Here is an 11,445-nt window from a genome sequence, read left to right as displayed (position 1 = left end):
GGGCCCGGCCCCTGTCGACCCTCCTCTAGGCGATATATCCTCTTGCGTCGGGCCTTGGATCATAAGTGTCACCGACCGAGCGCCGATCATCATGATGTCGGGGCACGTAGGGCCCACCCCGCGGAGGGGTACGTGAACGGCGACGATCTTCGGGATTCATGGAACGGCTACCTCCCCTGTGTCGCTGATGAGAACCGGGGCTGTGAACTGACCGATGCGTGTTCGCGCGAACAGAACTATTGTGGATCCTGTTGTGCGACTGGGAGACCGCCGAATTTTGTTGCCGCGCCGTGTGCAGCAGCGCATGGATCTGCTCGATCCCTCTGCGAGCCTCTGAATCAGTCGGCTGGAGGGAATCGGCTATCTTGGCAACGGCACCCAGGTTGAGGACGGGTGTGCGGAACACCTCCACGTTGCTCTGACGAGTGCGCCGACTGGTAGAACGGCGGGGCTGACGGCGAGCGCCGGATGTTTCGCCAACCTCGTGCTCGTTCCGGCCGGTTTGGCGGGGACTTTCATGGGAGTTGGCCATGTGCACTTCGGCTGCAGGCCCGTGACCCAAGTATTCGGAAGGAAACTTAGTCGGAACTGAGTCCGAGCGCTCGGACGGCGACGCAACTACAACCGACTCGAGGACCGCCACTTGTGAAGACGCGCTCTGGCGCGCGTGGGCGTGTTGCACCCAACGCTGGAGCCGCGGACGGCGAGACCGCTTGTTGCGGCGCGTGACGGGGGCGAAGGCCGACACCGGAGCCGACTGCTGGAGAAGAAGGATGCCGCGGGCGCCGGCACGGAAGTGCGTAGCTCCGCGACTGGGGAGCGCCTCGACGTCGAGAGGAGCATCCCCAAGCCATGTTGAATCGTCGACAATGAAGGAGAGAGCGTCGAAGAGGATTTCATGACCCATGCACAAATCTCCACCGGACGACATGATGAAAAGATGTAGTCGCAAACTCGCCGAAAGTCGCTTAGACACCTGCCCCAAGGTGGGCGCCAACTGTCGTGGGTATAAGTCTGACAGTAGATGTGTAGGGTACGAAAGGATGGGCAGAGCCTTAGCTACGGCGAGGTTGTATGAGTTCAGGCCCCTTTACGGTGGAGGTAAAAGCCCTACGTCTCAGTGCTCTTGGGAGCTTGATGTCGAGTGGAATATGGATTACAGTGTATTGTTAACCCCTGCACCAGTGGGGAAGGGCGACTTATATAGAGTGCGCTGCCCTTCACAACGATTCGGTGCACAGGGGTGGAGTAGTGGCGATTAAATGTCTACGTTACAGGTAACGTATGCCTTAAATGCTAATAAAGGTACATGAAAACGTGTGATCCTTGCTCTCCAGGGGGGTTACGATGTACATAGTGGAATCCAGTCGGTAAGTTTGATACGCTCCGAATGCTCATCTCCGACTGGATGATGGAGGAATCGTCACCGACTGGATGATGGGAAGTCTTTAATTCAGTCGAAACTGACTAAGGGCCTTGTCCCTTATCAAGGGTGGTCCTTCGGTAGGACCTATAGGGCAGGCCTATGACCCCACCCTAGGACTATAACCCCATCAATGCACTTGTTTGAAACTTCTTATTTTAATAAATGGTTGCATGCATCATCATGATGCAGAGGCCAAGGTTAATCCTTCTTTTCAGAAAAATCATCAACTTTTAAGATAGTACAAAGAACAGCAAAAGTAAAATTATATCCAGGTCCGTAGACCATCCAGCGACGAATATAAACACTGGAGCAAGGCGAAGACGCGCCGCTATCATCGCCCTTCATCAACAGAGTCGGGTAAACCTTATTGTAGTGACAGTTGGAAAAATGAGATTGTATGCTAAAAGCGGTAGTATTAGTAGTACACATGAATAAACTAGCCTGTCTTTTTAGTTGAAGCTGCGGGCCCGTTTAACACTTTAATTAGTGCGGCTGGGACGGTGGCGGCCTTCATCTCCACGGCATGGCCGGACAGTAACTTGAATGGCGTGGGGCCGTTCAAGCAAGTCGTTGACGGCAACCCCGGCGACTCCAAACCAAAGGTGAAAGAGAGAGACGCAAAAGGAACAAGGCGCCTCCTTTCACGGGATCCAACAGCGACCCCCGGGGCCGAAGCTTCAATCCCGGCCAATCGTTGAACAGGACTTGTGAACAGACAGATACATAGATGGATAGATATAATTCGGACGGACGGGTCACTCACCACCGTATGCTATGTGGAATTGTGGACTGCTCTTTTGGTGTGTAGCTAGCTTGGCGAACGCTGCGAGCACACATGGCTTTAGTTGTCACGACGCCGACGCGACGCGAGATCTGTCCGTACATTGCTGATTTGATTTGATTGATTGCCTGGGTTATTATGGTTGGGTTATGGGCCTGAACCCTGATGGAGCTGAGTGGCAAGGCGGTGAGAGAGACGGCACATCCAATCCACCGCCGGGAGAGAAATCTTGGCCTCCGGCTTTTCATGTATGTACCCCTGCCGCCGTCGCCATTGCGTCTGCCATGGCTGGCAGGGACGAAACAAGGCCTTTGCACATGCTCGTCTACTATACTCCATCCATTTTTAAATATTATTTCTGCTTGAAAATACTTGTTGAAGAAATGGAAAAAAATAGATGTATGTATAACTAAAATATATTTAGATACATTCATTCGTTACATCCATTCGTTCGTTAAGTAATTTCAAACGAAGGGACTATAAATTTTTTTTAAGATCTCATTAAAAACTACATACGAATGTATATATATATATATATATATATATATATTAAAATGTAAATTCAGTTATTTTGTTCTATAATGAAATCTCTAAAAAAAACTTATTTACGAACTGAAGGTATAGGATACTACAAACCGTTACCATCGTGAAGCAAAATTTGTCTGCTTTCATAGGCTACTACTACGTACTCCCTCTGTCAAGAAATACTCGTTTTATTCCGCGTGTGGAGTGGTTTTAGCACGCGCGATTTTCGCCTTTGGTGGAGCTGCCGATTCAGACACGCGCGTTAAAATTCCGTTTCTTCACGCGCGTGGTTTAGGCCAACTCCACCGCACGACCCCATCCTGTTCGCGCGCGTCCGTTTGGGGTAAAACGGATGAAGCAGACACCCCAGCGCGCGGAGCAAAATGACTTTTGTCCGTTTTGTGTCCGCTTTTGACACGCCCCCGGTCCAACTTTGCGTCGATTTTGGATGAAACGGACAGCGCACGGACGGGCGGGACACGTGGGCTTGTCCGGGCCCTGGCCCGCCTGTCGGTGGCACAAAGGACCCCCCCCCCCTTTGACGCCATTTCCCCCCAAACCCTCCCACGTCCCGTCGTCCCCTCTCTCCTCCGTCCATGGCCAACGCCCAGCCGAATTTCGGCGACCTGACCGTCGACCCGCCCGGAATGGCCAAGAAGAAGAAGGCCAAGGCGCCAAGGAAGCCGCGGGCGGAGTGCACGCCGGAGGAGATCGCCAAGTTGGACGCGGAATTGGCGAAGAGGAGGAACTGGAGGGCGGTCGTGAAGGACAACGCCGCCGCGCGCAAGTTCGTTGCCGAGCGCGATGTGATGGAGGCAGCGCGACCCAAGGCCGAGGTCGAGGAGAAGGAGGCCATCGTCAACAAAGCGAAGGAGGTGGCCCTAGCGATCATGAGCGCGGACTTGACCAATGCGAGCGAGAAGACGAGGAGCTGGTTCGAGGCCAGTCAAAAGGAGATGGCCCTTGCGATCATGAGCGCGGACTTGACCAATGTGAGCGAGAAGACGAGGAGTTGGTTCAAGGCCAGGCAGAAGGAGATGTTCGACGCCGATGACCTGAACAAGGTCGTTCGATGTGCCGTGGCCGTTCTTTTTTGGAGGCTGGTTGTGTTGCCGGCCGCTGGCTTTGTTGCCGGCGAGGACGTGTAGGCCGCTGGCTGTGTTGCCGACGTGAACTAGGGCCACTCGCGTGAACTAGGCCGCTGGTATTTGAAAAGTTGTTTTTTTAAGGCGTACAAGATGGGGCCAAAGCATGGGGCCGGGCGCTGGTCACACGCCAACCGCATCCCAAGACAGGTCCAGACACGACGCCATCACCCTATTCAAACGGACAGAATCTGAACAAAACGGATGTCCGTTTGGGATCGTACGATGAAATTGGCCTTATTTAGCGTCTTTGTTGTAGATGCTCTAGCGGGATGCTAGTGTCGTAGTGTATGCACTGACGCGATGTATTATACAGGCAAAAACAAGCGAAAGATACATGGCACAGTTGAGTTTGGGTTGCATTGTTATCATCCTACGGAGCCGGATTCGATCGGCCGGCGACGCATGTGCGCGGTAGGGACGAACGCACAGTAACGGAGGAGCCGTCAACATCTGGACGCTAACAAAAAACTTTGACCCGTCTTGTGTCCGTCCACTCGATCTACTAGCCACCACCATACCCATATCCTGGCAGGCTCGGGATATGAGAACGGGATTATTCGCGCTCCTCTGGCTAAGCGCTCGCTTGACCCACGGGGCATGGAGGACCCCATCCAGCTTATCAGCTCCTCCGAGCCATCCGATCCATGGACCAGTGCAAAATATGAATAAATACTACCCCTTTTCTTTCCCTCTTTTTCTGTTCTAGAGACAGCACGAAAAATAAGGTCTTGGTGACACAGTGCCGCATGTTACTCTTTATCAATGCATGTATGTGTGTACGTCCCTGTTACTCTTTATTAGTCGGAGACGGTGACGGAGACGGAGACGGCATGTGCTCATTGTACGAGCGAGGTGATACTATACACATGTCGACGATCCAATGCCGCCAATATAAAGAAAAAAAAACGTAGGACGAGGAGGAATGAGTGCATGGATGGGGCAGGTAGCAGGAGCGACGCAACGTGGTGATGTCGGGGCGGGTGTGCGTGCATGGATTTGGATGCATGCATGCATGCACGCACGCATCATGGACCTGCTGACTGACGGACGGCGAGGTCAAAGAAAAGCGCACGGAGCCGAGCGGAGTGGATGGGTCAGCCGGGGTGCTGTACTAGGAGCCAGCCAGGCAGAGGCAGGCCACTAGGCACGGCATCGGGCATCTCGGCGCAGGGAGGACAGCACCAAGACGAACCCAACAAAACGATCTCCGGTACCGAGTGACAGGTGGTGCCCTCCACATGCCGCGCACCGACGAGCGGCGCTTGTGATGGGCGACGAAAGGTAGAAAGGGTTCACCGATTTGCCGCTTGCTGCCGGTGCCGGTGGGATCGGCCCAACTCATCTTCTTTCCCGGCGGGGTCAAATAAAGCGGTGGACGAGACACGGGCGAGCGTGCGCGGGAGAGTAGATAGATTAATTTACGTGTTGCGGTGGTGGCGGCGGCCAGTAGGGAGTAGTTGCGTGGAATGAGAGACTGTCCGAGACCTTGTACATCGTGGTTCCAGCTAGCTACGTACGACACATTCGTGGATCTGTGCATAGAGGCGAAAGGCTTCTCATGCGGGTGTCGAGACGCAAGAAAGAAATGTGGCATGGACCAGGTGGACTACGATACTGGCCAGTCAGTAACCTTTCGACCGATCGACACGCTAGGAGAACAGGAAATGTAGTAGGATCATAGTGTCGTGTCCAGATCGGACCATCAAAGATATTCACAGCAATCCCGTTCTTTCTACTCCCTCCGTAAACAAATATAAGTCTTTAGATCACTATTCTAATGAACTAAACACTCTTATATTTCTTTACACAGGGAGTAGTCGGGAAAAGGTTCCGTATTTACTCCTCAATGGCATATTCCAAAGCTGCCACCGTGGCAATGCACTCCGGTCGTACTTGAAACCAAGTCTTCCAAATTTTCATGACGCAACCATCCTATAGTCATCTTCAACCCGGACCCGTAAACCTTCTGTACTCGTTTGGATTGTGTTGTTTAGATCAACGCGGTCATGTATCGGTCCACGACGCGGTTCAGATTTGTTTTTCCGTGCAAACCGGAGACAAATGTGCGGGAAAGGGGGCTTTGTTTGCACCTGGCCCACCCAAAAGTAAAGCGGAGCCCGTGTTTCTTGTAGCACCCCCGCATTGTTTCTATGACAAAGTCCTTCACTCTTTTCTTTCATTCCTCGTCGCTCTTCGTCAAATTCCCGCTCTTTTGCCACACCCTCTCCTTCCTTCTGCCGTCGATGCATGAACCATAGGAGAACATGTCACAGGTGTCGGCGGAACCGCGCATCATGCTCGTCCGGCAGATCAACTCAACGACGCGGCAGGATCGCCGCGGCAAAGCAAAGACCGCAAAGAAGGAGAAGTGATTGGGCACTAGTGGGCCTCATGGTGGCAATGGGTGTGGAGGTCATGGCAGACGAGGCGGTCGGCGCGGTCATGGCATACGCCACCAGACGGGCGTGTCCATGGTACACACAACGACACCATGGTCGGAGCCTTACAAGCCTTCGTACTACTACGCCGCTAAGCAGCTCAAAAACCCCGTCGATATGGTACCTTACATCATCGGTGTTAATGCAACACCACTCTTCTCCGAGTATTCTTCACCGCAGCTTGTCGAGCGCGGACGGCGGCCGGGGAGAAGATGGGTGCTCGCATGGTGTTTGCTGCAATGCCTACAACGGATGTGGAAGAAAATTTACGGGTTATCATTGGAGATACCCCAAAGCCGATACATGTGTTGTGTTATTAGCATAAGGCTGCACCCAACCACTTTCGATGAAAAATGATCCCCCCCTAGCTTTTATATATAAAGCAACGACCATACAACTTGAAACATACAGCTTACGCCGTAGCAGCACACACACCCAAGGCTAGATATAATGGTGGGAAAAACAACTACACACGAAGGTGCGTCGCACGAGTCGTGGACTTCAAAACGATGCCATTAAGAAGGTAACGAAGCGCCGCCGCCACTAGATCCAAAGGATCATGGTTTTCACGTGGAGCAATCCGAAGATGGAGAGTAGTCGCGATGACGCCTTCATGAAGGGGGCTACGTCCTCAGACTCTGTCACTGTCGGTCTGGTCCAAGCGAGACATGAATTACGCTACGACCCGCACTTCCCGCCTGTCGTGGGTATAAGCCTGACAGTAGATGTGTAGGGTACGAAAGGGATGGGCAGAGCCTTAGCTACGGCGAGGTTGTATGAGTTCAGGCCCCTCTGCGGTGGAGGTAATAGCCCTACGTCTCAGTGCTCAGGGAGCTTGTTGTCGAGTGGAGTATCGAATACAGTGAATTGCTCACCCCTGCACCAGTGGGGGAGGGTGGCTTATATAGAGTGCGCTGCCCTCCACAACGGTTCGGTGCATAGGAGTGGAGTAGTGGCGAATAAATGTCTACGTTACAGGTAACGTACGTCTTAAATGCTAATTAAGGCACATGGAAACGTATGACCGTTTCCCTCCACGGGGTTACGATGCACAGAGTGGAATCCACTCGGTTAGTTTGATAAACTCCGAATGCTAATCTCCGACTGGACGGTCGAGGATCTGTTACCGACTGGATGAAGGGAATCTCTTAGTCAGTCGGAACTGACTAAGGGCCTTGTCCCTTGTGAGGGGTATTCCTTGGGTTGGACCTTTAGGGCGGGCCTATGACCCTACCCTAGGACTATAACCCCATCATTAGTCCCCGAATGGATTGGGGTTGGAACGACGAAGCGATGCTCGAAGTTTGGATCCGACTGGAACGGATGTGACTTTGGCGTTGCTTGTCTCGATCCATTTTATCTTCTCTGATCAATGATCCGAGTGGAAGTAGTTGCGAAACAAACTGTCGGAAACCGAGTGCTTCCGCGGCATCTTCTGACGTGACCAATCAACTGACAGCGGCAGATTTTCCGGGATCCTCAAATTTCGGTTACCGCGCGCTCAGCGGGGATGACGCCATCGCGCTCGAGTAGCGCCCGACGCCTCGATTCTCGCGCCTTCATCTTCTCCACTGATATCGCCGCGATTGGTCGGGGGATAAGGTTTTGGGGCCACCTGCCAGTGACACAGTCGGAACCTTACTTAAACCCCAGCGGCGATAGTTTTCTCGTTACGCTCGCCGGATCTCTTGCCTTTGCTTGCTCCGCTCCTCTCGCCTTCCCCTGCGCACCCAAGCTTCCTCCTTTTCCTTCTCCTTCGCGGACCCGCAGCTTCCGCCATGACCAAGGGACAGACCAGCAAGCTGGAGGCGAAGAAGAAGAAGGGAAGGCGGCGGCGGCGAGCGTTGCCGGCGGGGTGGATCTAGTGGGACTTCCTCCCCTCCACGGTGACGGAGGGGGATCTGCTGCAGCTGGTGGAGCACGGGATGATCATGCACAAGTCGTGGAGGCTGCCGGCGGAGAATGAGATCGAGCCGGCGCCCCGGGAGGGGGAGCGCGTCCTGCTGCTCAACCACGTATATCGAGGTTTCCCTCTGCCCCCGCATCCTTTTTTCAAAGGCATTATAAACCACTTCGGGGCGCAGCTTCACCACTTTCCTCCGAATGCTATAGCTCATCTCTCTGCTTTCATAGTCCTGTGCGAGTGCTTCATCGGCTGTCCTCCCCATTGGGGGCTGTTCAAACATTTTTTCTCTGCCAGATCTCAAACTATCAAACGACTTCACCACTCGGATGATAAGACACACCTTCTCCAGCTCTGCGGAGGCTTAGGTTTCCAGAAGAAGAGTAGGAGTAGTTATCCTGCCCTTCAGCTGATGGAGTCGGTTAGGAACTGGCAGTCGACGTGGTTCTACTGCCAGGACGTTGCATGCCCGAATGCCACGACAGGGCTGCCTCCCTTTAGCTTAGATCGACCCGCTCCGCCTAAGCAGCTTGCGCTCACGAAGGCGGAGAAGGTTGACATCCAGCCTCTGGTCGACGCACTCGTAGATGTCGTCACAAGGGGAGTCACCGGCATAGATTTGCTGGAGATTTTCCTCGGTCGGCGCATACAACCACTACAGGCTCGCGACCACGCCATGTGGCATACACGGGGCCCGAAGACTCCACTCGGACCAACGTCTTGGGCGTGACCGAGGAGAAGGTAGCGTCGTGGGTGCTCCAGATCACAGGCGCCTGTGAGAACCCCAGAGGGTCTCGGCGAGTGAGGGCTTTCTGCGCGGACAATCCCCCTCCGAACCAGGTGAGTACCATTTGTCGAGTGCACGTATCTCTCTTAGTTTTATTGCTTTCTTGAATCTCTGCCTGGCGTCTGATGTCGCCGACTGTATTCTATGCAGAAGTGGACCAACTGGTTTTCTCCTGTCTCGAACGGGAACCCGGCTGAGGAGGAAGAGGAGGGCAGCCAGGAGGGCAGCATGGAGAGCGCCGAGTATGTCTCCGACAGCGGGGAAACGGTGGAAGAGTCTAATGAGGAGGACGAGGAAGACGAAGAGCAGGACTCGCCGCCCCCGCTGCCGGAGCACCGAACCAAGCGCCGACATGAACCTGCAGTTCCCTCGGCCCCTCCCGCATCCTCGAGTGCTCCGCCCACTGCTCCCGTGGTCCCGAGTGCTCGGAGCACCAAGAGGACCAGGGACGTTGCTGCTGAGCCTGCGAGTCAGCCTTCCAAGGTGGCTAAACCGAGCAGATCTAAACCTCGGAAGGCTTTGCCGCGGATGAGGGTCGCTGTTCCCGTCACCTCAATGTAAGTGCATTGTTCTTCTTCTGATATTCGATTGAAATCATGTTTGATGGTCGAATGAATTTCACTCGACAGGGTTGCCACCTCTGCCACCTCTCCGGCGCGCCAGGAGAATGATCCCATGGACGCGGAAAACGTCGTCTCGTCCCAGCCAGGTGCGTTGTAGCGATTCCGAAAGTTTTATATTATCGCATCGCGAATTCTGTCTTCGGTCTTGCCCCTTTCTTTTCCTGAGATCTCGCGCCGTTCGGTTTGGCAGGGGTGATTTATGTGGATGAGGGTGACCAGGGGAGACCTGAGCAAGCTGCGGAGCCTGTCCTTGAGGCTGTCCCGCCAGTCACTGCTCTCGCCGCGGACGTGCCGCCGACTGAGGCGATGCCGCCGACTGAGGAGGCGTTGGTGGCTGCTGAACCGACTGGAGCGGGCCTTGGGATGCCCAAGGAGCTTCCAACGATGCCAGGCCCGTCAAATGTCGGGTTCAACGTCCAGCGCCTCCCGGAGGATCAGGTGGGAGCGGCCAAGGGGGCCATGGTGCAGGCGGAGCTGATGGCGGGAGAAGCCAAGAAGGCGTACGACTCCATCGCATCCTTGTACCAGCGGAGCTTGGAGCTGTGGGGCGATATCCGAGTAAGTGGGCTAGTAAGTATTTACTTTTCTCTTGTAACCCACTGGGTGTGCTCGGATACCGTATGATGTTTGCAATGGGTTCACTCTGAGTGAAACCAGTGGGTGTAGTCCCCGAGACTTCTGTCGAGTGCTTGCACCGACAGTTGTCTTTATGCATATTGTCTTTGACTTGGTCAGATCCATAAATAATATGGTCGACTGCTAACAGTTCGGGCACTCGGAGTGCGCCTACTGTAAGAGTCCCCGAGAGTAATTTTACTCAGGTCGGGTAGTATTGGCCTTGTGGGCGTAGGTGTTGTCATGTATCTCAATAGGACGGACCTGTTTGAGTTTCATGCCAGTGGGGTCACTCTTAGTGAACCCACTGGGTGTAGTCCCCGAGACCGCTGTCGACTGCTTGCGTCGGCAGGGGTCTGAAGAACTTAGACTTTTTAGTGTTGGATTTGTCTGATCGTCTCTTGGTGCTGGCTGGCAGAAAACTTGTGAGATGGGGACAACATACGATACTCTTAGGGCGGAAAAGGTTCAGTTTGCCGGTGAGCTGGATGCGGCACTGATTGCAATGGCTGGTATGAAGGAGGTTCTGGTGGAACGAGAGAAGTCGTTGGAGCAGGCTCGTGAAGCGAACAAGGCACTGACTGCTGAAGTTGAGAAGATGAAGGCGCAAAGGTCTGATCTGATGGGGCAAATGAATGTGCTGAACAAGCGGTGTATAGCGCAGGAGAAATACGTCGGTGACTGGCTCGGCAGATGATGACGCGTCTGGGTGGTAAGTCCTGTTTTTTCGAGTGCGTGTGGTACGTGTGCTACACTCGGCGCTTATTGTTTGCTTGTCCTGTGTTTGCAGATTTTTGCATGGACGCTGAAGCTGAAGCGGCTGACGTGGAGCGGTCGATTCGCGAGAACATTCCACTCGGCGAGGACGCCAATCGAGATCTGCTCGCAGCGCACATTCGCGTGGGCAAAGTTGGTCCTTTCGTCGGTCGACTGAGAGAAGTCGTCGGCCGGATCGACAAGGAGCTTTGGCCGAAAGATGAGTCGCGGCATGAGATGGAACACTTGATGACTCGACCTGAGGAGGTCCCAAACCGGGTGTAGTCATGGAAGAAATCTACGGCTCGCTGTGGTGCAGACGTTGCTCTGTCCCTGGCCCGAGTGCATTGCAAGGAGGTGCGCGAGGAGAAGCTGAAAGCGTTGAAGGTCGCCAACACGAAGAAACTTTGATTCGAAGACTTCATGGAAACCTTCCTTTAGAG

This window comes from Hordeum vulgare, chromosome 6H (assembly GCF_904849725.1).
Source record: "Hordeum vulgare subsp. vulgare chromosome 6H, MorexV3_pseudomolecules_assembly, whole genome shotgun sequence".
In the NCBI taxonomy this organism is placed as follows: Eukaryota; Viridiplantae; Streptophyta; class Magnoliopsida; order Poales; family Poaceae; genus Hordeum; species Hordeum vulgare.
This window is presented reverse-complemented; position numbering follows the sequence as displayed.